The sequence below is a fragment of the Bradysia coprophila genome, unplaced genomic scaffold, assembly GCF_014529535.1.
Source record: "Bradysia coprophila strain Holo2 unplaced genomic scaffold, BU_Bcop_v1 contig_232, whole genome shotgun sequence".
Taxonomy (NCBI): domain Eukaryota; kingdom Metazoa; phylum Arthropoda; class Insecta; order Diptera; family Sciaridae; genus Bradysia; species Bradysia coprophila.
Genome location: NW_023503493.1, coordinates 6,371,028 through 6,397,610, shown reverse-complemented (window position 1 = coordinate 6,397,610; position 26,583 = coordinate 6,371,028). Strand labels below are relative to the sequence as shown.

Here is a 26,583-nt window from a genome sequence, read left to right as displayed (position 1 = left end):
GCTGCCGTAGAGATGTATGGCAGGGTATTACATATCTAAATATCAAATTAAAATGAATGCAAATTATGCTAGATAATATAAAAAGAAACAAAAGCCCAAAATAGTAAAAATAAAAACAGAAATTGTTAATGAAAATAAAAAATGTTTTTGTGTAAATGTTCTAAATTTAGAAAGTATGCGACAGTCTCGCAATGGATATGTAGGGTGAATAATATGCGTTGGCTTGACATATTTTCGGGTGGGTATCGTAATGTTTATGATGTACAGTAAATTGTAAATATATCTACATGGTCGTGACAGCGTATTATTTTCGCAGAATACGCGTTGTATTTCATGCAAATAATTTTTATCCATCTCCAAAGTTCACCGTTTTTTATTATCTGAACTCATTTCTGTTGCATCATAACCTGTAAAATACAGAGCTGCTTTCCCTGAACCTTGACATATCTGATTCCATTACTAATAGTAATCCTGACCTGAAGCGTCGCAGTTTGTTTGAATAGTTTGTATGAAAGGTTTCAGGTTGCCTGAGACCTACCTCAAGTAGTCCGAATTTTTTTTCAGTTAAAAATATATTTTTGACCTCGGGAAACTATCTTGAACTACGGCAGAACTACCAAATACGAACAAAGGAAAAGACAATAGGGGGTCTGCAATACAGAAGATGCTCGTGTTAGGTAGTTTTACTCTATACGAGCTTGAAGATGCCAAACGAGCTTAAGATATTGCGAATGAACGGTTTATCTTATAAACTTTAAAAATTGGTGGCTTTGTGGGACAAACAAGTAGTTCTCTGAAATTCAATCAGTTCAAACTACAGCTTAAAAAGATTCTAGCCGCCCTATTCCTGTATACTACTCTATTTGTAAATAGCATTCTTAGACAGAACATTCCATTTAGAAATTCGGTTCGCCGGCAGTTTTGCCTCAGAAACGTGCTTTCGATGCAAATTTCCACGAACGAGCTCGACCTATTAGAAACGGGTAATCATCTGTTATCGACAGCGACGAAGTGTCGAGCTTCAGTTAAAATTTTTTATGTAGCAAAATGTAAGTTGAAATTAGTGAAGTAATAGATTTTCTATGAGACGTCAAACTATTCTTTAAACAAAAGAAGTAACAGATTTGAGAATTATGACGTGAATGACGTGAATATGTTTTCGTTTGATATTATTTATCAACCACTTCAACATTTACTCAATTAACCAGCTGAGCCATCATCGATCTGGTTGAAATTTTGGATGAACTGAACACTAAATTAGGTATTACACAGTACAGCCTTATCGAATACATATCCATCCATAAAAAAAAAATTGGACACCCTAACACACCTGCACTAACCTTTTTCCAGTGATAAAAGTTTGAATAAATTCAAAGCTCGCACATTAATTCCATACATCCAAAATGGTTTATCATACATATACGCATAACGCACTGGGGCGAGGTATTATCTGACCTTTTGAATAGCAAATAAATTTCAAAGAGTTGTGCAAAGTGTTCATGAAATGTTAAACATAATGTTTTATCATTTTTTTTTCTTCCACCAACCCAAAATTAAGCTATCTGAAGCACAAAAATGTGTGTCCAAGGAAAACATTACGTTCATGTTTCAGTAACATTAAAATAATAATGAGAATGTCCGCTCTGTGTGTAGAAGATTAATGTAATAAAAGTTTTTGTATTTTTTTCAGCGCAAAAAAAATAAAATTAGACCGCGGATGAACGCATAGGCATATTTGGCTGCGTATAATAATATGAAGTTTGATTCTAATTTGGTATTAGGGGACTTTGGGTACAATTTATTTTCATTCACAGCGATAATTTGTTAAGGGATGTTGAAGTTTCTGTGGAAAATAGAAAAGGAAATCTAACCTTTTTGTGTAGAAATGTTTTGCCATGGAAATTTGGAAAAAACAATCACTATAACGGCTTTGATCCACGCGAAACTTTTTCTTACACAATCACAAGCCATTTTTTGTTCTTCTATTTATCGATATTAAACATCTACATTTTATGTTGTGACTGAAAAAGCTTTCTTACTTGCTATGTTTACCCACTCTGAAGACTGCGCTTATAAAATTTGTTGAAAAAGGGATGGCCAAAAAATTTAATTCCGCTCATACCAGCGTAGGTTCACCTAGACTTCAAGTTCGTCAATAATGCAAATGTAGTATCGCTCGTTCGACTAACTGACCGAGTGGTTGTACTATTTGTTTTAGTCGTCAGTTGCTGTTACCTTTCTAGGTTAGATTTTATATTGCTGGGTAACGTTAGACAGAAATTAGAAATAAAAGATTCTGAGCCGGATTAGCTATCCCGGCCCTAAAAAGATGCCAGGTTAAAAAATGTCTTTCAAAAATTGGAAAGTCGAGTTTACGTGTGAATTTAGTCAATCCTAGGAGAATCCGAGGTCAATAATAAACCGTATCAGAATTACAACCTTACGAGCTAACTACAAACGAAGTAATACTTTATAACAACCCTAGGGCTGTGATATGACTAGGGACGAAACGATGACAATTAGTTTTCGTGTGAATGTTGTTGATCCGAGGCGTATCCGAGATCAATAAACACACGAAAACTAGACTTTTGGTTTTTATCCCGAGTTATGTTATGAATTTTCCATGTTGATGGCGTCGAAAGTAGTGCTTGAAATATGACAAGTACGGTTTTCGAGGCATGTAACATATAAAATATGTATGAAAATCCATTGCACCATTGCATACGATGTGTAAACGTCATTATAGTGACCGTTTGAATTTTTTATAAAAACAAACTATTTGCTTGTTATAAACGACATTAATAAAGATAAAGACTGATCTTGACAGCATCATATTTTCATTTTTAATTAACTCTTTTGTCTCGTCGTGTATTTTTTTAAAGCTTCAGTTTATTTTCATCTTGCAATTTTTTCCCGTCATCCATGAGAGAAAAGTAAATTGCATTTTTAATAAATTTTTTCCATAATTTTAATTACACCTAGTGAAACAATAGTCATTTGTGTACCTGTTTTGGACGATTGATTTTAGGCAATTTCGCGGATTGTAGGCCGAACGAAGTGAGGCTTACAAGCGAAAGTGCCTTAAATCAACCGTCCCAAACAGGTGCACATGTGAGTTTTCATGCAGAGGGCCGGAAACCCGAGAAAATTCGAAAAATTGCCCTCATTTTCGGCCCCGAAGCATGAAATGTATAACGGAAGCTACCTCTTTGCCTTGAAACTTGCTTTATTATTGTAATACTAAATATTTACCTAACTGTAATCAATGTTACTTTGCATTAACACGGCATCACTTTTATTTAGAGTTAAATAAATTTCAAAATTATAATAATTCTGTGTTACGACGTTAATTTTGATTGTGCACGCAATTTTACTGATGGCGCGACGTCGGAATTTAAAAAAAAAATGCATCCGACCGGAATCATGCATGTTTATTCGAAGAGCAGTTTACATAAAATGATTCTATTCTGTCATTAAGAAGCAATTTAAGATCTTAGTTTGAAGACGATTTAAGTCGGACAAGTGGACATTTAAGAAGGTAGCTTTTCCTGATTTTTTTTTCTGCTCGCTAGCCACGCAAAATCTTTGTATATTCAGTTCGCAGAGTTTTGTAAAATAGCTTTGGTTATTTAGCAAAATTATAAGAATTTCATAGATTTCCAGAAACTATGGACGGAGGTCAGTCTGCAAACGCTTTGCGCTTATCAACTTATCATACATGTTCCACATAAATTTATTGAAAGAATCGACCTGAAAGTCGACATGAAAAATAAAACTTAGATTATGTGAATCTGATTAGAACTGAACCTGAACTGAACATTTTCAACTGATCAGAGAATCTCCTAAAGTCTGACCTGATTTACCTAAAATCTGACCTGATTTACCCGAAATCTGACCTGATTTACCGGAACTGATGTTCCAATTTCAGGTAAAATGATGTCAGGTCACTTCAGATTCAAATATTCTCCTCTTCAGTGAACCTGAAATTTAGGTATGTCAAAGATATGTCACTTAGTTCCAGGGCCTATTATTTGGGAATTAATTCCCAAAATTCCAAAATATTCCCAAAATTCCCAAATATTCACAAATATTCACAAATATTCACAAAAATTTAAGACGAGGTAGACGTAGACTTAAATAAAATTTGAACGATTCAGTGGATATCATGCTTATAAAATTTGTGATACATAATAAAGTGTTTTAAAATGTATGTGTTACGGCACAGCCCTGCTACTAGCATGAACACTGAATTGACAAGTGTCAAATTTGGAGGCTTTAGTGATACGAGCTACCGCTTAGGATTATGTTTTAACTCATACAACAAAAACAAGTCATCTATCTGTATAACAGAAACGCAGTGCCTTCTGTGATTTCATCAGCCTCATGGTTTGGGAATCAATATTGTTAATATTTGTGAATATTTGGGGATATTTGTGAATATTGGTGAATTTTGGGAATATTTGGGAATTTTGGGAATATTTGGGAATTTTTGAGAATATTTGGGAATATTTGGGAATATTTGGGAATTTTGGGAATATTTGGGAATATTTGTGAATATTTGGGAATATTTGTGAATATCTGTGAATTTTTGGAATATTTGTAAAGTAGACTATATAATTAATATAAATAAATATTTGCGACAAAAAAGACTGCTCACAATAGTGGCGCAGCCAGTAAAAAGTCGATCTTTTCATATAAAATAAAATTACAATAAATAAAAATCATCAATCTTCTTTTTCCCCAATGTTCCCAAAATGCAAGCGGCATTTCCACGTTGTATCGCGATTGAGATTCTTTGTAAAAGATAGTCTTTCGATTTAGCTTCACCAGTTGCTTTTTTCATTAAGGAACCCAATTTGTCTATGAATTTCTTCGTTTCTGGGCCCATACAACCTAGAGTCTCGAAGGCGAGTGGTGTTAATAAATAATTTTGTTTTAGAGAAATATAATGGTTATGCTTATGTCTCTCAGCTTTGTAGACGATGTGTAAAAGTTTTAACGATAGAAAATACCTGCTGTAATGCCACTGGTTATTTCTAATTCATTTGTGAACATCGAAAATAAACTTCTGATGGATGAGATTAAATGTCAATGGTATTTAAACACGATTTATAAAGCTTTATTGATAACAGTACAAAATAGAAACCAAACATTTTGGGATAATATATTCAAAAGAAGTAATTATTTGGGAATTAATCCCCAAATATTCACAAAAATTCTCAAATATTCCCAAAATTCCAAAATATTCACAAACATTCCCAAATATTCCCAAAATTCACAAATATTCCCAAATATTCCCAAATATTCTCAAATATTCCCAAATATTCCCAAATATTCCCAAAATTCACAAATATTCCCAAATATTCCCAAAATCGATTCCCAAATAATAGGCCCTGCAGTTATGTGGATATGTATTAACACTGGCAGATATCCAGTATACTCAACCAAAAAACCCATCCATCAATTAAATAAAATGACAGCGAAAATTATCCCGAAGTTTAAACTTTCGATAAAAAGTTATGACAAACTTCCATCCAGATGATGACAAACCACCAAAATCAAACTTGAAAAATATTCAAATCTCGGCAAAACTTCATTAAGCTAAAGCGTTCATCTAAATTAAAATTGATTTTCTTTTTCCTATATTTGTACAGAAGTACGCAAACAAGTGACGTTTATTGTATTTCGAAAATAATATCAAATTACACCAACGGTAAGGCAGTGGGTGACCCAAATAGAATTACAATAAAATTTTACACTAACGAGCCCGATGCACGACACCATTTATTGGAGTACTATGGGATATCATGGGTGGGTTATTTCGATGTCATAAAACCCTATTTTTATACTTATATTGTTATCATCGGCATTAAAAAACGTCAAAAACGCTCGCCAATGTATTTTTGTAAATGGATTGAAATGGAGTTCAGTGCTTTCATTATTTGTTACATAACGCAACGCTACACAATGATTTACTTATTGGCATGACATTCACATTTTCAGGGTAAGTTAAGTGTAGTACATGTGTTCGATGGAATCCAGACTATTGTTTCGGTGGATTTTAATTTTATGTTCTTTAGCCAGAGAATGACTAGACCATTTCGCATAAATTGAACAATATGTCGCAACGTAAAGGACAAAGCTAATACGCGATTTTCGCGTTCGAGACGTGAAATAAAATCGAAAATTACGGAAGGTTTTCATTAGAAAGAGCGTTGGATGTGGAAGTCTTATGTAATTGATTTTGATACTGAATTAGGCCCCACCTTATGGGTGGGTCAGGTCCCTTGACTGACTGAATAAATATTCGTAACTTGACGGTTGCGTGTATAAAATCCTACAAGAACTGTCAAGTTACGAATTCTTTAAAGTTACGAAAATACGACAATCTACACTCTGGGCGCCGATTCTCGTGAATTTAAGAATTCCAGGTGTCACCTTAATGCGAATGTCCATACGATTCGTAACTTTTAAGATGACAACTGTCAAGTTACGAAATCTTAAATTCACGAGAATCTGCGCGCTTCTTATTTTCTTATAAATTGCGCATTCGATTTATTATATTCCAATTTTTTTTCTCCCAGAAAGTCTTATTGTCTGCTATAAACGGTGGTGAAAAGATTTCTTGATTATGTATTGAACAAAAATGAAACTCGTGTGGATTACGGCCCTCGCTTCGCTCTGGCCGCAAAGTCCACACTTGTTCAATTTTTTGTATACAAACAACTACCACGAAATCACTCAAAAAAATCTTTTCGAAATAAAGTCTAGATTGTTACTCCAATACTTTCCATTTACTAACCTAAGCCTCATGAATTTCAGTCCTAGTCGATTAAAAAAAAAATATTGAAGGCCTCGCTTTGCTCTGGATGTAAAGCTCACGTTCGTTTAAATTTTTTAAATTATGAGAATTTTTTTAGCAATTAAATCTACTGAAACTCGGCCTCATTTGATCATGAATAAAGTATGAAACTCGTGTGATTACGGCCCTCGCTTCGCTCTGGCCGCAAAGTTCACACTCGTTGATTTTTTTTCTAGCATAGACAACAATAAATGACACATAAAAGTCTTTTCGGAATAAATAACAGATTATTACTTCAGTATTTTCCATTAACGAACTTAACCCGAGTTATTTCAGTACTTATCAAACAAAATTGTCTTGGAAAGTCGAAAATTACTCCGTATGATAAGGAGACTATTATTTAGACAGATAATCTGTTTTTTTTTTGGAAATCCGTTGAGGATTACTTAAGTTATCGTGTTATCAAGCGACAAGACAAAAATTCTTTTGGGAATATCTCAGAGATCACCCGTCCGTTATAGCCCATCTTCGAACTTAAACTCAGGAATGTAATTCCCCATCGAACAAAAAAAAGTTTTTGGAAATCCATTGAAAATTACTCGAGTTATCGTGTTATCAAGCGACAAGACAAACATTCTTTTGGGAATATCTCAGAGATCACCCGTCTGTTATAGCCCATCTTCGAACTTAAACTCAGGAATGTAATTCCCCGTCGAACAATTTTTTTTTTTGGAAATCCATTGAAAATTACTCAAGTTATCGTGTTATCAAGCGACAAGACAAAAATTCTTTTGGGAATATCTCAGAGATCACCCGTCCGTTATAACCCATCTTCGAACTTAACCTCAGGAATATAATTCCCCGTCGAACAAAAAAAAGTTTTTGGAAATCCATTGAAAATTACTCAAGTTATCGTGTTATCAAGCGACAAGACAAACATTCTTTTGGGAATATCTCAGAGATCACCCGTCCGTTATAGCCCATCTTCGAACTTAAACTCAGGAATGTAATTCCCCGTCGAACAAATTTTTTTTTTGCAAATCCATTGAAAATTACTCAAGTTATCGTGTTATCAAGCGACAAGACAAAAATTCTTTTAAGAATATCTCAGAGATCACCCGTCCTTTATAACCCATCTTCGAACTTAACCTCAGGAATGTAATTCCCCATCGAACAAAAAAAAGTTTTTGGAAATCCATTGAAAATTACTCGAGTTATCGTGTTATCAAGGAATGAACAAAGTGTGACAAACATTTTCTGTATTTAAGGTTTTTGGTCATATATTCATGTATTTTCAATCATAGTGTGACAAACATTTTAGAGTGTTTATCATCCGTAAGACCCATGACTTTCAGTCAAGGAAGCAGTGGCTGGGAGTGGTAGAGAAGAACTATTTCATTACACAAGTCCGCAAAGTTCGTTCAATTTCGAAAAAATATCTAAAGAAATGGATGCATTTTATGAATGAAGTCGGCAGGTGTTGTCTTAAGGGACTGCAAGTGACCTCGCTATTTACAGATTTTGAGATCGTTAATAATACATGCTACACCTTCGTTGTACTTCCCTGGGCCTGGATCTATGAACTAACTTTAGGGGTAACTTGCCAAATATGTAGAATAGCCACCACTATCCCTGTCTCCAATTAAATTACTTCATTCACATCAAACCCCTTTCTTACTTCTATCGTAGATAATCTTTCACAGACGGAAAGCATATCAAAAGTTTTACTATAGAATCTATTACTTAATTTGCTCTTGACATTTTCAAATCTTTTACTTCATTTGTTGAATTTGTTTAATGAACATGGTTTTTGCTGAAATCATTATCGAAAACAGAAAACTTTGGACGAGACAATCGCATGGAAAGACCACAAGTATTCCTATTCCGTTATATGACCAGTACAAAAAGCTATCTTCTCTCCATCCGCTACAATAAATATGAAGTACCGTATCTGTAAATGTAACTAAAAGCAATCCAATCAACGATCATCTTCGTCAATTATGTAGGCAATTACAAATATCTAATCGTCTTTAGCGGAGAGGAAGTTGAGACAAAAAAAAAAAATCAAAATTTTGAATGCTTCGTTTGCTGGATTTTGAAATGCGAACAAAAACTGAGAAAACAAAACGATGGAAAACATAAAGCAAACGAAAAATTTCTTTTTGTTACAATAAATACACAAGTCCCACGTTTATTTTCATATCTATCACTATCATCGTTAACCGTGTCATTCACTTTTTTCCTGATGAAATTATGTTCTTATTTTCAACGACGAGAGTTGTCTATTCTGCTGTAACATTACATTTTATAATACATAAATATACCGAAACACGAATGGTAAGTGTAAGTTGTGGTTTAAAGACACTGAACCAAGAGAAACAAGAAGAGTAACGAAATAAAAATTGTGTAAATATTCCAAACAGCAGACGGTAAATCGAGTGAATTCGTCAGGTCAATATTCTCGGTTGTGTTTTTTTCAACTCAATTTTTTTTCGACGATGAAAATGTATAATGAGAATGAAGTCATGTTCCTTTAATTGTGAATGGTATGGCGTGAATGGTTTCAATCAGAATGACGCTACATGGAATTGTTGATGCGTTCCCGAAATTTTTCATATGGCCCAGTTTCTAATCGAACAGAAGGAATGCGGTGCTGAGCTAAAAGCCGCTTTCGGGAAACTCGAACGAGTTCAGCCAGAGATTCAAAAACAGTAGGTTACATTGGATGCTGCGGAAGTAATTTATTACATGAGGTAACAATTTCTTGATAAACGCAAACAACAAGTGTTTTTCGAGCAAGAAGCCTCGGTAACTGACGTTTCGACAAGTGTAGAGTTTGTTTATTCGAGCCGGAGGTGGGGTGTACTAGTACTCTTGTCGAAAGACAGTTACTGAAGCTAGTTGATGATAAACACACAAGTCAGTTTGCGGGTACCACAAGCTTGTTTTTGTTTCCGAAGTAATAAATTACGTAGCAGCATCCAATGTGTCCTGTTTTACCGCCTGTCCCATGCGAAAGTTGAATTTAAGACAAAAATGAACCAAAAATATTCTTCGTGTAATGGATCATTTTCGTAGGGGTCATATTGCTATGTAATGGTGAACTTGCGCTAGAGGGTGACAGTAAACAAAAATTTCTTAATACCTCAACAAATTTCTTTCTTTGATTTCTTCCCTCTTAGAGTTTAAAAATAAAACTTCAAACCAGGCAGTGTAATAATATGTATCAAATCGTAGCGTTATGAGACCGATTTTGCCTTCAGTGTAATGTCATTTATGTAAAACTATTGGCTATGGGACTATGACTTTTACTTCATGTAATTGTAACGTTCTCATATCTTGTTCAACAGCGACCTATGTTTGCTCGTTTGTCGTTTCCGTCATGTAGTACAAAGTTCTGAAACTTTTTCCGGACCGGAATTTTATGTTTCAGTTTTTCCTTCAACTTTTTCCGTAAAGGTTTTTTCATGTTCTAGTTCCTAATCACTGTGATAATGGCGAGTTGAAAAGGCATTTATTTTGCAAGACCCTTTGTATCGTCATGAACGTTATAAAACGATCATCGTACATGCACATAACTTTTATGTTTCTGTTGACTTTGGTTGCATAACGTGGTGTGTTATTGTCAACTGAACACTTAAATGTTAAAGAAAATTTTTATTTTATGAAAGACAATCGTTTTAGAGAAGAATAAGAAGAAAAACTGGCATTCACAATTGTGATGTGCATTGTGTCTTGTGTGGCAATATTTTACTCACAAGCAACGCGATGTAAAATAACAATTTATTGACCTACATACGTACACAAAATACTGTACCAAAACCACAAAAAAGGTATATTCAAATGCATGAAATGCATACCGTAAACGAAACGTTTCATATTCTATTGAAAGAATTAACAGTTACCAGTTGTGCTGGAAATAAGAGATCTTCCGAAGAAAGTCACTTTGCTGATGGACTATATATAATGTACTTCACGTCATGCCATGCGTTGATACCTATTTCACATTCAATTTTTTTTAACAAAAAAAGGTCAATGAATCGTTGGGAACGCATAATTTTGTTGTCTTTTTCATAATTTTTTTTTGTATTTCACCTTTAGTGGTGAACGCTTTTTACTATACGTATATGGAAAAGATAGAAAACATTTTCAGTTTTTTACACTTAACTATTGTGTCTATAAAACAGCGTATTGCGGTGTAATAAAAAGTGACTTTGGTCCTAGGCTTTTTAATTTTGATTTTTATGAAAATTGATGTGTTGAAATGAACGAAAATAATTTTTTGTTTTTTCACTTTAAGAAAATTTATGAATATTTTCGTGTGATTTGCTAGAGAAAGTTATTTTTAGGTCTGCTTTTTTGATAGGCCTCAGTGACGCGTCGTTCGTAACAATATTTATATTGCTTTTGCTTTGTCTTTACTTCTCTTTACGAGACTTGTTATCACAGATGTTGGAAGTTATTTCATTTCATTCAAACCACACACCATTAGCTTAAACATCGGATTTGATATTTACACAAAAAAAAAAATGTTTTAGAGTGGAATTTTGGCGGTACATAATGTCTAAAGAGTTGTAGGAGTGTTCGCTCCATTGAAAGAGCAGTGTATTTGACTAAAAATCAGGAAAGGAAGTTCGACACTGACTGGCAGCCCGAGAAAAATAGTTTTGGTGGTTTACAGTGCTCATGTCAACAGTTTGCAGAGATTATGTAGACGGTTTACAGTGCTCATGTCAACAGTTTGCAGAGATTATGTAGACGGTTTACAGTGCTTATGTAAACGGTTTACAGGGCTTATGTAGACGGTTTACAGTGCTTATGTAAACGGTTTACAGTGCTTATGTGAACGGTTTACAGTGCTTATGTGAACGGTTTACAGTGCTTATGTAAACGGTTTACAGTGCTTATGTAAACGGTTTACAGTGCTTATGTAAACGGTTTACAGTACTTATGTAAACGGTTTACAGGGCTTATGTAAACTATTTACAGGACTTATGTAAATTGTTTACAGTGCTTATGTAAACGGTTTACAGGGATGTAAACGGTTTACAGGGATGTAAACGGTTTACAGGGATGTAAACGGTTTACAGGGATGTAAACGACTTACAGGGATGTAAACCAGGGCCTACTTTTTGGAAACTAATTTCTTGAATTTCTTGAAATTTTTCGAATTTTCTCGAATTTCCTAAAATTTCTCGAATTCAAGAAATTCGAGAAACTTCAAGAAACTCGAGAAATTAGTTTCTTGAAATTTCTTGAATTTCTCAAAGTTTCCAGAATTTCTTGAATTTTCTGGGATTTCTTGAAATTTCTCGAATTCGAGAAATTCAAGAAACTTTGAGAAATTTAAGAAATATTTCTCGAAATTTCTTGAATTTCTCGAAGTTTCTTGAATTTCTCAAAGTTTCTTGAATTTCTCGATTTTCTCTAAAAGTTTCTAAAAAGTATGCCCTGATGTTAACGGTTTACAGAACTTATGTAAACGGTTTACAGAGCTTATGTAAACGGTTTACAGGGCTTATGTAAACGGTTTACAGAGCTTATGTAAACGGTTTACAGAGCTTATGTAAACGGTTTACAGAGCTTATGTAAACGGTTTACAGAGCTTATGTAAACGGTTTACAGAGCTTATGTAAACGGTTTACAGAGCTTATGTAAACGGTTTACAGAGCTTATGTAAACGGTTTACAGAGCTTATGTAAACGGTTTACAGAGCTTATGTAAACGGTTTACGTGCACTCAGAAATTTGAGATGGCACGATCGACTAATTAATGCCACTTTAGAAAGATATGCTCCAGCTTTTCAATACCAACAGAATGCTTTGGAACATTGTCACCGGGTTGGATCCAGAAAATTGATTGGTTTTTGATTAAATGCATTTTCTGTGTACAAAAATCATAAATTTTATACTTCTGTACCGGGCGATCGCGACGACCGCTCATAGGTGGATCCACGTCTGCATTGTAGAGAATTCGGAATGGTCATGTTAAAGGTTGATTTTGATGCGAAGCAATCATGAAAGTTCTCAAATTCGTCAATTCAAAGTTGCAATTTTGCTACCGTTCATGCTCTGTTCTTCGCTACTGTGTTTAACTAATTAGAAATTCCAGGAAAATTAAAGTTTCGGACGTGAGTTCCTAATGTCTTCTGAAACTCATCCGTTTTTTTTCTTCACCATTTTAACCATTTCTATTCCAACGAAGAAAAAATAAGTTTATTGTAACGTGCATGAGGTCATTCATATTTGTATTGGCGTTGGTTCAACACACATTCGCAATATTATTCACTCACCGACAACCGACGCGAAGAATGAACAAAATTGGCTTAAAAATGCGAGAAATAAAAATCATATAAAATCCAGTCGAGAACAGGTATTATTTTAATGAAAACGAATCTTACGAAGTTCTAACTAAAAGGTAAGGTGGACGTGAGTGTGTGTGTTAGTGGCAAACATTGGCAACATTTATGTAAAAAACTACAATGTTATAGGTTGGATAAAAAATAAAAAGAAAAAATATTGCAATAAGCAGGGGAGCGACTATGCATGCAGTGTATAATTTTTGAATTTATGTTCCGACCAAACTAGTTTCAAAAATGCTTTTGGTTCTTCTTAAGACAGTTTTTTTTCGCAACCATTGAAGATTTTTACGGTGGAATAAATTCCACGCTTCTTTTGCTGTGAAATATTTCTCTTGCAATGAGAATTTGAGAATTTCAAATAAAATTTAGAAGAAGTGCTTGATTTTCAATAGCACCTTCATGATCCGACTATTTCTTTCCATGTTAAACAGCCGATTCTGAGACAGTTCGACTTTCGTGTAAAAAGGCATTTATGACAGAGAGTCAGCCCTATTCGGCACCAGAAGGCTATGGTTGTTTAATGGCAAAGATTTTCAAGAAAAACCATTTATCATTGAGAGTCACTCCCTATTCAACAACAGAAGAATATGGTAGTTAAAATGGAAAGAAAAGGCTGAGAGTACACAGAATAGAGTCCTGTAACAATTTTTGGAAACCGGTTTTCACATATTTTCCCGAATTTTCACAAAATTTTGTTTTGGAAAAATTAAGGAAAACCTGGGAAAATCTAAGAACATGCGGGAAAATTCAAGTAAATATGTGAAAACGCTTTCCCAAAAATAGTCCATGGTTTCTAGACATCGATGTCCAAAGAGACCAATTAATTTAAGTTAATTAAAACAAAAAAGATTCACATCCAAGTCCATGCTCCCAATTTTGGACAGGAAGCGTAGCTTAAACAATCCGATAAAGTGAAATTACAAAATCACTGATTCAATCGACCTGTTATTCAATCGATATATTCAGAAGTTTCGGTCTTTTATAATTTTCATTCGACTTTAGGTTTAAGGGACTTGTACATTTGTGTCGAACCGGTTCCGTAAAATAGCTAAAAGACGCGAATATGTCGCGCTGAAAAAATATTTTCAATTTCGAAATTTCTATTATAATTGAAATGACATAATCATAGCAACTGCCAACACAATTTCATTCTCTGGCCAAATGCATTTGAACAAACAACTTTCTATACACTAATTAGTGTACCTTCGACCATCCACATTGCAGCTAATTTTTTGTTTATCCATACCGTTCATAACTTCTGTCTGATACATTATTGAAACCATAAATACCTCAGATATAACGTTCCATTCATTCGTTTCGTGCATATATTGAGGTGCACACAGTGTCATTCCCCTCGGACTTCATTTACATGTAATTAATGATTCGACAAAGAAATAATATCTATCAAAACGAACGCGCTTTGCAATACAATCTTGGAGTGAGGCAAAAATGTTATATATTTGTATGTTGGTTGGAAGAAACTGCATAATAAAATGCTGTTGAAATTGCCAACTATATTTCTGAAATCGAGTCAATGAGTTGAGTAAGATCAGATTTTATGCGATGGCTTAAGTAAATTGTTCCGATGATAAGCTGACGTCTGATTATCTCTCATAATATTTATGTAAGTAATGGTTTGCTAAATAGAGTAAATTAAACGCGAGATTAAAAGAATGTGTACAGATGGCGGAAATGTCTGGTCGTTTCACCCATCAAATTTTTAATTTTATTTTTTAATATATTTGATTGACAGAAGCGATTAGTTTGTATCGCTTTTTGTCTTAATTGGACCAATCATTAGAGTTCTAAAGGTGTGTTATGATCGATGTTCAATGTTCCATGTTTATCATATAGTTGGAGGGGTATTACGGCATGATTTTTCTATATATTCCAAACTCTTTTTCTTTTTCTAGTCTACCATCTACAGGGTTGTTGCAACAACATCTTGTGTTAAATAGCGAAGTGATGGTAGAATAGAAAAAGAGAAGGTCTTATAATATAAAAAACCCATGCAGTAATACCGCCCCTGCATAGAATATGTTGATAAAATTGTACAGGAAATTAAATTGTTTGGAATTTTCATTAAAAATATAACTGAACATTTCAGCCTTCAACGAAGTATAGTTTTCTATCATCTGCATGTGCATCATGTTGGTGGAGAAGTTTACGTCTCATGGTACATTTGAATAGCATTTTATTTACCTTGGAATGCACTTTTGCTATTTCTGGATATTATTAATCCGTTCGGAGCCCTAAACAAGTTTCAACAAAATTGTTTGATCATCCGTCGTATCCTTTAGTGCAGCGGAATCCGTTGGACCTAAGGACACAAAGGGCGTGGTGGAAAAACGACTGTGGTTGCAATCGGTAGAATTCTGATAACAATGGTACAAAAAAATTGGTTCAATTGGTGTAACGGTAGCAGGTGGACACTCAACGATTTTCCGAAAAGCATGCACGCCAAGAATCAAGAGAAACACTTTTTTAGCCCCGTACGAAGTACGAAGGGGCTTATAGGATTACGATGCCGTGTGTAATTGATGGAATTCGAAGCAGACGGTAAGGGCAAAGTGTTTGCCTTTGTTCATAGATGACGAATCCGCAATAAAAATTTGGGCCGTCTGTCCGTCTGTCCGTCTGTCCGTCACGTCGATATCTTGAGTAAATCAAATCCAATTTCAAAATTTTTTTTTTTCCCTGAAAGATAGTCAAAATAGTGAGGCTAAGTTCGAAGATGGGCATATTCGGGTCGGTTCTTCGTGAGTTAGGGCCACCTAAGTGATTTAAGGTCTTTTGGTGATATTTATGGCAAAATAAACGATGGAAATGTAAATGACACGGCAAATGATAGGTATTGTCAATACCAATCCAGGAAAAAAAAAGTTTTTTAAAATCGGGTGAGTGGACCGTGAGTTAGGGCCTTAGAAGTGAAAAGCTACTAGGGCCCTATGTGTATTTTACATATAACTCGAGCAAATTTCATCCGTTTTTCGTAATTTTTGTTTCATTTGGAAGGTAATCAAAGGCCGAATAGAATGTTGTTGAAAAAAAATTAAATTTGGGTCCTCGGACTAAGGCCGCTACTGGGGCCCTATGTGTATTTTACATACAACTCGAGTAAATTTCATTCGATTTTCGTAATTTTTGTGTCATTTGGAAGGTAATCGAACGCCGAATAGAAAGTTGTTGAAAAAAAAAATTAAATTTGGGTCCTTGGACTAAGGCCACTACTAGGGCCCTATGTGTATTTTACATAGAACTCGAGTAAATTTCATTCGTTTTTCGTAATTTTTGTGTCATTTGGAAGGTAATCGAACGCCGAATAGAAAGTTGTTGAAAAAAAATTAAATTTGGGTCCTTGGACTAAGGCCACTATTAGGGCCCTATGTGTATTTTACATAGAACTCGAGTAAATTTCATTCGTTTTTCGTAATTTTTGTTTCATTTGAAAGATAATCGAACACCGAATAGAATGTTGTTGAAAAAAAAAATTAAATTTGGGTCCTTGGACTAAGGCCGTTACTAGGGCCCTATGTGTATTTTACATATAACTCGAGCAAATTTCATCCGTAATCGGTAATCGGTAATCAAAGGCCGAATAGAATGTTGTTGAAAAAAAATTAAATTTGGGTCCTCGGACTAAGGCCGCTACTGGGGCCCTATGTGTATTTTACATACAACTCGAGTAAATTTCATTCGTTTTTCGTAATTTTTGTGTCATTTGGAAGGTAATCGAACGCCGAATAGAAAGTTGTTGAAAAAAAATTAAATTTGGGTCCTTGGACTAAGGCCACTATTAGGGCCCTATGTGTATTTTACATAGAACTCGAGTAAATTTCATTCGTTTTTCGTAATTTTTGTGTCATTTGGAAGGTAATCGAACGCCGAATAGAAAGTTGTTGAAAAAAAATTAAATTTGGGTCCTTGGACTAAGGCCACTATTAGGGCCCTATGTGTATTTTACATAGAACTCGAGTAAATTTCATTCGTTTTTCGTAATTTTTGTGTCATTTGGAAGGTAATCAAAGGCCGAATAGAATGTTGTTGAAAAAAAATTAAATTTGGGTCCTCGGACTAAGGCCGCTACTAGGGCCCTATGTGTATTTTACATACAACTCGAGTAAATTTCATCCGTTTTTCGTAATTTTTGTTTCATTTGAAAGATAATCGAACACCGAATAGAATGTTGTTGAAAAAAAAAATTAAATTTGGGTCCTTGGATTAAGGCCGTTACTAGGGCCCTATGTGTATTTTACATATAACTCGAGCAAATTTCATCCGTTTTTCGTAATTTTTGTTTCATTTGGAAGGTAATCAAAGGCCGAATAGAATGTTGTTGAAAAAAAATTAAATTTGGGTCCTCGGACTAAGGCCGCTACTAGGGCCCTATGTGTATTTTACATATAACTCGAGCAAATTTCATACGTTTTTCGTATTTTTTGTTTCATTTGGAAGGTAATCAAAGGCCGAATAGAATGTAGTTGAAAAAAAAAAATTGGATCCTCGGACTGAGGCCGATACTAGGCCTATGTGTATTTATACTCAATAAATTAAAATTTTAGGGCTATTTGAAAGTTTTTTTTTATTTGAAAGGAACGTCGTACGGGGCTTCGTAATTGCGCTATGCGCAATTTCTAAGATGTACACATTACATAATAATTTTACTTTAACTACTTTAACCGGCGCATAGGCTTACGGTCAAAGTAGGGTGACAGACGCACTAGGGTCACGTACGCAATAGATATACGGGTTTGTACGGGGCTCAGTCGCAGCAAACGCTCCGACTGTTCTGATGGCTCGTTTAATTGGTCACACAAGAAGATGGCCAAGGCCATGTCGACTACTAATCACAAGAGAAGGTATTTTTGAAATACATCTGTGCCGGAGGCTACGACGGTTCAGATGACAACATCATTGCGTGAAAAAGTACACAAAATTAGTACTGAAACCACTGGAACCTCTTTGAACGTATTCTGTAGTAATGACATACAAAATTGATTACAACAGGATAAACCAACGTTGTAATCGAAGCCTTTCAAAAACGGAAAGTTACATGTTTTCGACAACGACAACAAAAATAAGCGATTCACCCATTTCACTTACGACTGGAAGGCTGCCATGATTTAAATGATGGCCGAGAAGAAAACAAAGGATCATCAGATCTATGTTTCAAGATACGTTAGTGATAGTCCAACCCTGATAAATCTAAATCTAAGTTAACGTTAAAAACATGGAAATTATATGTGAACTCTCCATATAGGGTCATTGAACGGATCACCGGACATGTATGATCAGTCGAACACCTGTTGTTATTTCATTGATACAATTTCCTATGAATGTGAGAACAATGGATGTCCGACAAATCTTACATGTCCAGAGACTGGTATATACCGGCTACTTTGAATGGATGATCTAAATTTTAAATTTGTGAAACACTGTGTCGGAGAACTTTTTTCTAATTCATCTGACCAAAACGTTGGCATCAACCAATTCGATTAGCAATTACGTGATTCCAAACCATCATACGTTTTGCAAAATTTTGTCATCGTTGTCGTGTTCTCGATAAAACATTACCAGCCTGTTTCTAACAAGACTATTCGAAAGCAGACAACTGTCTCCACTCCGCTGTCTCCAATTTATCTTAAACCGTCTTGCCACAGAATATGAACAAACAATTAAAATACAAAGCTTTAACGACCGCGTATACTGAAAACTTAATGCTCCCATTCTCATATTGTGTACACCAGAATGTATGAAATGTGGTTAGCATAAAATGGAATTGATCTATGTTCTGGTTTGAATGATAAAATTCAATTAATCTATTTGTTTTCGAAATGAATTTTTCCAATGCGGTTAGTGAATACAATTTCGCTTTGTCTGTCGTTACCTACAAAACGAAAAGGTCAAATTAGCATGGTGACCTTTGACTTAATTATTTTTGTTTTTTGAAATTTGTGTGTTGAATTTATAATCAATCACTGAATCTCATTCATGACTTTACACAAAATAACGTTCGGAATGAAATGCGCTTCACGTTATAAAGTCACTGGCTGTGTGCAATATTGCGCTGCTTTTTTAAATCTGATTTTTAATGCTCTTCGCATAGGTACGAACATCTGTTGCCGTTACTCTTGTTTTTTTGCGCCATGAATTTCTTTAATTTATCGCATTTGATCAGTCAATTTGTGAATGTTTCCGCGATTTTCTCAATCGTAAACGGTCACAGATGACTAATACACTGTGTGCTGCTCGAAATGGCATGTAGTTAAGTCTACTACAACAAAAAATGTTTCCATTGCAATTAGCAGAAATCGTATCGCTATTTGATCTTTACAGCTAAATTGAAGGTCAAATAAAATTTCAATTGAATCAAAATAAAATGCGAAACTGTCTGAACATGGCAGTCACAACGTTTTTATATAAAGAGTAATAATTTTGCATTTTAAAATTGTTTACGAGTCACACCTGATATTTTCCGACTGATGATCTTCATATGGAATATTGAATGTTCGTCTACACCTATGGCTGTACATACTAATGCAGTGATACGTTTAGTTACAATAATTGGAAATGTGCATTCCACAGCTGGAATGCACTACTCGTTTTGTATTCAATTTTGAAATGTATACGCAATGGCGATCGGAAATAATAATGTGAAATGATAGAAAACAATGCACGGCATTGCATTGTCAATTACGTGGAGTACTCATTCGACCGTGATGTTGAAGAATCGACCACTAATCACACAATGCAATGAATGGGAAGTTCTGTACATAGAAAGTATTCTCTTGCCTTTTTGACACTCTCCTACTCCGGATGAATCGCCATAAAATCGTTTAAAACAATAACAAAGACTCTCTTGTGCTAATGGACATTAAAGCTCTTTAAGACAGGCTCAACATCTACCTCTACCTTAAGCACGTAACAGAGTAACAAAGGTAAGCTAATGATGTTGTTTGTCTGTTCGGCAAAATACGACCGTCTATTGTATAGAAGTGCGTGACAATAAAATTGTTTTGTCTACGAGCCTATCTGCTACCGCTGAATTTATCGAAATTATTGCGCGTACAAGTTGCAAGTCCATAATTTAGCTCTATTGTTATTTGGAGGAGACCTTGTCGATGCTGGAGAACTAGGCTAAACGCTTTGAATGCATTTTTTTGTTTATCATTTGAATAAAGAATGGTCTGTCCCAGACATACTTCGGATATAATATGCGGACCAGATAAAACTAGTCCAGACTCACCGAGGAAAATCTGCGGATTGTGGACGCAGGGTCAGAGAAGAAAATGTGAGATTTAATTGAAGTCCTTTCAGGGTTAGTGAGGGGCCTCTTCCAGTGATTCAGTTAGTATATTCAGTCCCGAACTAGTCATAAAGACCTTTTCAAATCTTGTTTGAATTTAGGGTTTTTCAAAATTTTTCTACATCTGGTGGGTCACACTACTCTAATTAGGAAAACCTAAATTTGTTATCAGAAAATTGGAAAATCACCAACGTAGTGATCCCAGTTTAGTTCTCTTCAAGTTTGTTTTTTGCATATTCTTTGAAAGTACTGAGGATCAACCTATAAATCCGGTTTTATCCTTAGCTTGTTCACCACCCACTATATCTCTTCTCTAAGGCGGAAACCTTTCCTTAAAAATGTTATATCTCTTCCGCTGACAAAGTCTGAGTCGGTGATTATATTCAAAAATCGTAGACACTATTCACAATCGAATGCCAATAGTACAATCAACACTATTTGCACTCGAATGCCAATAGTACAATCAACACTATTCGCACTCGTTTGCCAAAAGTAAAATTGCCACTAATCGCACTCAAGTGTCAATAGTACAATAATTGCTAATCGCACTTAAGTGTCAAAAATACAATTGACACTTTTCGTTCTCCATTAAATTGACATTATTCGCCCTCAACTGTCAATAGCATAAAATATATTAGAGAAACTAATAGAAGCTGGTCACCTTACGAGCGGAGCGAGTAAGGAAAATTGGGTCGTGTGCTGAAAAAATCTCATTACAATACGTGTAACACATCATGCTTTGTGCCAACCGAGAATTGAAATAGACAAGAGCACAAAAAATCATAATTTTCATTGTAAACAATCACTCTTCAAATTTGATCGATCACATTGCTTTGCATTTTATGGAACGAATGCTGTAATAACTCATACAAATTCCATATCAACACTGCTTTGAGTGTTGTAATATCCCATCAAACGGGTGCTGAAATAAGTCACTTTACAACACTAAAATGAGTGCTGAAAAGAGTCGTATTTCAATTCTCGGTGGCACAAAGTTTTCTTTTTACAATCAAAACGACGCAACTCTCTTGTTGGTATTTACGTCGATCACATAAATCTAACTTAGTTTCGGGTCCACATCTGTGTGTGGAATATTTCCAAATTAGTTTCCAACTTCTAAATTCAACCATTTTTAACGCCCAAATTCGATATCCGATATTGTTCAACCGTAATCGGTATAATAATAGACGAAATGCTCATATATGGTTTTCATAATGGGAGTGGTGGCAGATCAATAACCTATGAATGTCTTACCTGTTTTAATTCCAAATGTAAAACTTTCGGTTCTCGAAACGAAATGAAATTCAAATTCCAAAAAAACGAAATTAATCCACCAAAAACAAAACGTTCTGTTTCATTCACTCGATCAGTTTTATGTTGACATCAAACTTTTTCGGACTCGTTTCATTGATACAATACAATTCAAATTTTACCACAAAAGTTTTTTTTTTTAATTTTTCGTTTTTAAACACTGAGACGACAAGAACCGCGAGAACCGCACTTTTACAAAATTTTTATCGGAATTTTTGTTTTTTGTTGGTTAACAATTTTTTAACTCAATTTTCTGTTTATTTTTTGCTCAATAAATTCTATTTCTCATTATACAATAAAATGCAAACAAACCGCACTCATCGTTGTGTACGTTTTTTTTTTCTCTTCTTCAGTGTTGTGTATATGGTTGAGAAACACAATGATATACCAACACACAGACCAGTTCTTCAAATTATTCGTTATTTGTATATTGTTTTTATGTGAGAAATATTAGGAAAAAAAACTTGTCAACGTCACATATAACACAGAGCCACATATAATAGTTCAGCAAACACAAATAAATTATTTAAAATCATGCATGTGTAATAAGGTGAGGTCACTTTAAAAATGTAACTATTAAAAACCACAAAACATAAAAGTTTAATGAAATTGTCGATTTAACGTTTCTGATGTATTTAGCTAGATTGAGCGTTTTTGCTTTTGATGTTTCCTATAAAAATGAAAAACGAAATAAGAAACATTCTACAATTCCCTACTATGCATATGCAGTAATGCAGTAATTCATTGGCGGTGTGAGAATAATGTGTTTTGTTGTTGTATAATTACTCTAATAACGTGGATTTATGTGCATTAAAATAGCTAATACTTTAGTATAGTTTAGCAACTAGTCATACTGTTTGTATGCATATACGTAACCATCGGAGGAAAATGTAAATATTTTAGATTATTTTCAATCGATAATAAAGTATAACTTTGTCGTTCAGCTGCTTAAATAAATACTCAAAGGCAAAGGGTATGTTTCGCAAACAATGAGCTAGAGCTGACAAAATAACAAATTGTTTGGAATAAATGTCAGACATCCATGGGTCAGAATGGGTAGAGGTAGAGTTGAGCAAAATCAATATAAACTCGGCACCTGTCTGATAGCTTGAGTTCTACAAACCAAGTCGCGCTCTTCTTGGACTAAGACGTATTGGAAAACATCGCATAGAACTAAATCGTATGGGAATCAAACGTATGGGACAAATACTTATGGGACTAAATCGTATGAAACTAAATCGTATGGAACTAAGACGTATGGGACTAATACGTATGGAACTAAATCGTATGGGACTAGATCGTATGGCACTAAATCGTATGGCACTAAATCTTCTGGGACTAAATCTTCCGGGACTAAGACGAATGGGACTAGATCGTATGGCACTAAATCGTATGGGACTAAATCGTCTGGGACTAAGACGTATGAGACTGAATCATATGGCACTAAATCGAATGGGACTAATACGTATGGCACTAAATTTTATGCGACTAAGACGGATGGAACTAAATCGTATGGGACTAGGACGTATGGGACTAAGACGTATGGAACTAAATTGTGTGGGACTAAATCGTATGGGACTAAATCGTACCAAATCGTATAGGACTAAATCGTATAAAATTAAGACTTATGTGACTAAATTGCATGGGACTAAGACGGATGGAACTAAATCGTATGGGACTAAGACGTATGGGACTAAATCTTATGGTACTAAATCGTATGGAACTAAATCGCATGGGACTAAATTCACAAAGTTCGGCACCCCTCACTGGAAACTAGGGAAATTAAAAATTATGCCGAAATCAGAACCAACTAGTTATACTTTACGTTTCAAGAACTTTATAAATCAAAACTTTTGAATTTGATAATTTGACATGCTTCTGAGTCATAGAATTTTTAGCCGATTCAAGTACTAGATCACCCAGTCAGGGCCTTTTTTATTTGACTACTTCTATCTATTGTGCATAACCTCTATACATCGAAGATGGTAGATGGTATGGACCTTGTATGTATACAACAAAATTCAGTCAGAATTAATGAAATTATTCTAATTGACTCGACAAAACCACTCGTATCCAAATAAAACCTGTTGCTAAAAGAATCCTCTGTCTTTAACTCATGAATAGATTCAATATTTTCACATTGGTGTTGTGTAGAACGCCAACATTAACATCCAAAATTTATGACCACACTACACAAATATCCAAGGAAATAATCATCGAAATAACTCAGCTGCTCAACTTGTCTTCATAATATTATAAACAAAAAAAAATGAATGTCTGACTATTCAGCTATTTAGTCGAACTAAATGGCGAATGGTGGTTTGCATTACGAAAATATATTTTGTGAATTAAATATGAGTGTGGCGTCTAGAATCACCAAAATATTCATAACATTTTACAATTAAAATGATGAGACATTCGAATGCACAATTCACGTTGTCTGTGGTAATAACACTGCGAAAATGTTGTGTAAATTTGCGATGACGACGGGAAGCCATCATTGAGATTATTGTGCAGGTTAAACCTTTTTTAAGCTGCCAATCCGAATCGTTTCATTCAAATTGCTACATTTGTTTGAAACGAACGATATGATTTGAAAAATATGACGAGAAGTCAATAAAAACGGAAAGTAAGGAAAATCTAATGGCACGTCTTGTGAGTTCAGTCGAATATTTTATAACGACCGCTCACAGAATAGTACATATAGGTATGCTACAATATACACGCAGCTTCCGCTATGCATCCGCTTCGTTCATCACTCAAACAAAATGCATACCTAGTTTGGTGGGAGATTTTTTCCTCTTCAACAACATTATTTTACGGTTGAATGAAAATTTCACTCTGGAAATTCCATTCATAATTTACAGCTTTGTTCGATGAAAAGCGATAAAATAGACTCGGTTACTGTCGAAATGGAATCATAAACTGTCTAACTAATTGAACCGAAACATGGAATTGAAGTGAACTCCATAACAATGTAAATGATATTTTCGGGAATATTTTATTCGCTAACACGCGAATAAGTATCGTGCGAACTAAATGCGCTGCTAGATGCACTGATTGAAAAACATAATCACATTTTACCAGTAACGAGCCAAATGATGCACAAGATCTATAATCCACGATTGAAGCAACTGACTCAAAGACTTCTCTTTCTTCTCACTCCTAATCCGAAAAAATATTCAATTTACAACACACAACTACAACAGGTGCTATTGTTTATGAAATTTTATTAATGGGACGAACGTACACACGTTATAATTAAATGTAGTTCATAATACACAACATTCATAACACCGAATGGGTATAGTAACTATAGGTACATAACCACGTTCTTTCAAACTCAATAAACCAAATTTTACCACACGGCGTGGATGTTTTAAAAATTCAATTCTTCAACTGAACAACACTTTTTGTATTATAGTTTTTGTTATACGCGTTGACCGTCTGTTCGCGGTCGTGGTTTAACTCAGACTAAACTGAAAGTTCAATATAACAAACCAACAACAAGCATGCTATGCAACAATTGGAATCGGCGGTTTGTTTTGCGTTGTTTCGGCGAAATGAAGCTTTCATGGAAAATTGTGTTCGCTTGGAAAGCTCCGAGCAGAGCTTTTTTACGCGTATATTGTGACAATGGTTCCGATATTTGATAAGAAAATTTTGAAAGGTGTCGTTGAAAATCGGTTTTTTATTTGGTCAAGTTGAATTTCAGTGTAGACACTGGCTGTAACCACGTAAATTGCCAACCCATTTGACCGATTACCAGCTGGTCCATGGGATACTCATTAAACGCCTGAACTTCTTTAATGAAATTAATTTATTTTTGATTTTATTTTATTTTTAAAAATAGTACATTGAATGACAAGGGGCGAAAGTAAAAAAATTCAACCGTGTGCGAGAGTTGGAGCCCGCGCCGAAGGCAAGGGCTCTAATCGCACAGGTTGAATTTTTTTACTTTTGCCCCGAGTCGTTCATACTATTTTTTTTGATACCAACATTGAAAATTGATACGTATCGCAAACATCGCAACAAAATGTTGAAATAAAAAGGCATTTAGCCAGAAAATGGGGGGGTCCAGGGGGCGGCAGCCCCTGGTATATGAAAAATTTAATAATTTAGCCATCACAACAATAACACACACAAAAATTAAGATATAACTAACAAATCATTCAGTAACAATAAGTATCAACTTTGTATGCTAATTTCAATAAGAACACTGGCGCATAGTGTTTTACAATTTTGATCAAAGTATTCTGCATAATATGAGCGGATTTTGTTGACAACTCAACTCATTTCTCTCATTTTCTGTGACGTCAGTCACTTTCGCTGTTCGTTCAGTTGCGTTCGCTCTTCGTTAAGTACTTTCTCCCCGTGGGATGCATTTTTTTACTTTCGCCCCTCATATGCGGGGCGAAAGTATCATTTTTCAATGTTGGTATCAAAAAAAAATCTTTGATACGAATAGAACAGTCCGTATATGATCTGGAATTTCCAATTGTATGCCAGAAGTCTGTTAAATTTGCATTTAAAATGTTTGTCGATTTTTTGACTGGATTTGCGGAATGTAATCCAAATTCCAGATCATAAGGACTGTTCTGCTCGTTCCAAAGTTTTTTTTTACAAAAAGAATCAGATTTTAATTAATTTAATTGGAGAACTATGGGCATATTCGATGTTAATTATATGCACTGTACCGTACCATCCGCCACCGGTTCGAAAACATTTCGGTAAATTTTTGGTATTGTCGGAAATGAGCTGAAAGGTATTACGAGTATATTACCTGTATTGAACAGTTTGTAT

At 34.7% G+C, this 26,583-nt stretch overlaps 1 protein-coding gene across 4 annotated transcripts in view; it reads right to left on the bottom strand.

The window, feature by feature from the left end:
* The window catches only part of LOC119076117, a 38,934-nt gene extending 13,695 nt beyond the window's left edge, over window positions 1-25,239 (bottom strand). Inside the window, exons 1-2 of one of the 4 annotated variants that reach the window (XM_037182782.1) lie at window positions 24,865-25,239; window positions 21,724-22,450 (exon numbers count right to left, since the gene is read on the bottom strand). The gene's annotated coding sequence lies outside the window, so the exon portion shown is untranslated. The remainder of the gene's footprint in view (window positions 1-21,723; window positions 22,451-24,864) is intronic. The other 3 variants (XM_037182779.1, XM_037182780.1, XM_037182783.1) reach the window with 3 other exon arrangements.
* Window positions 25,240-26,583: the final 1,344 nt, after the last annotated feature.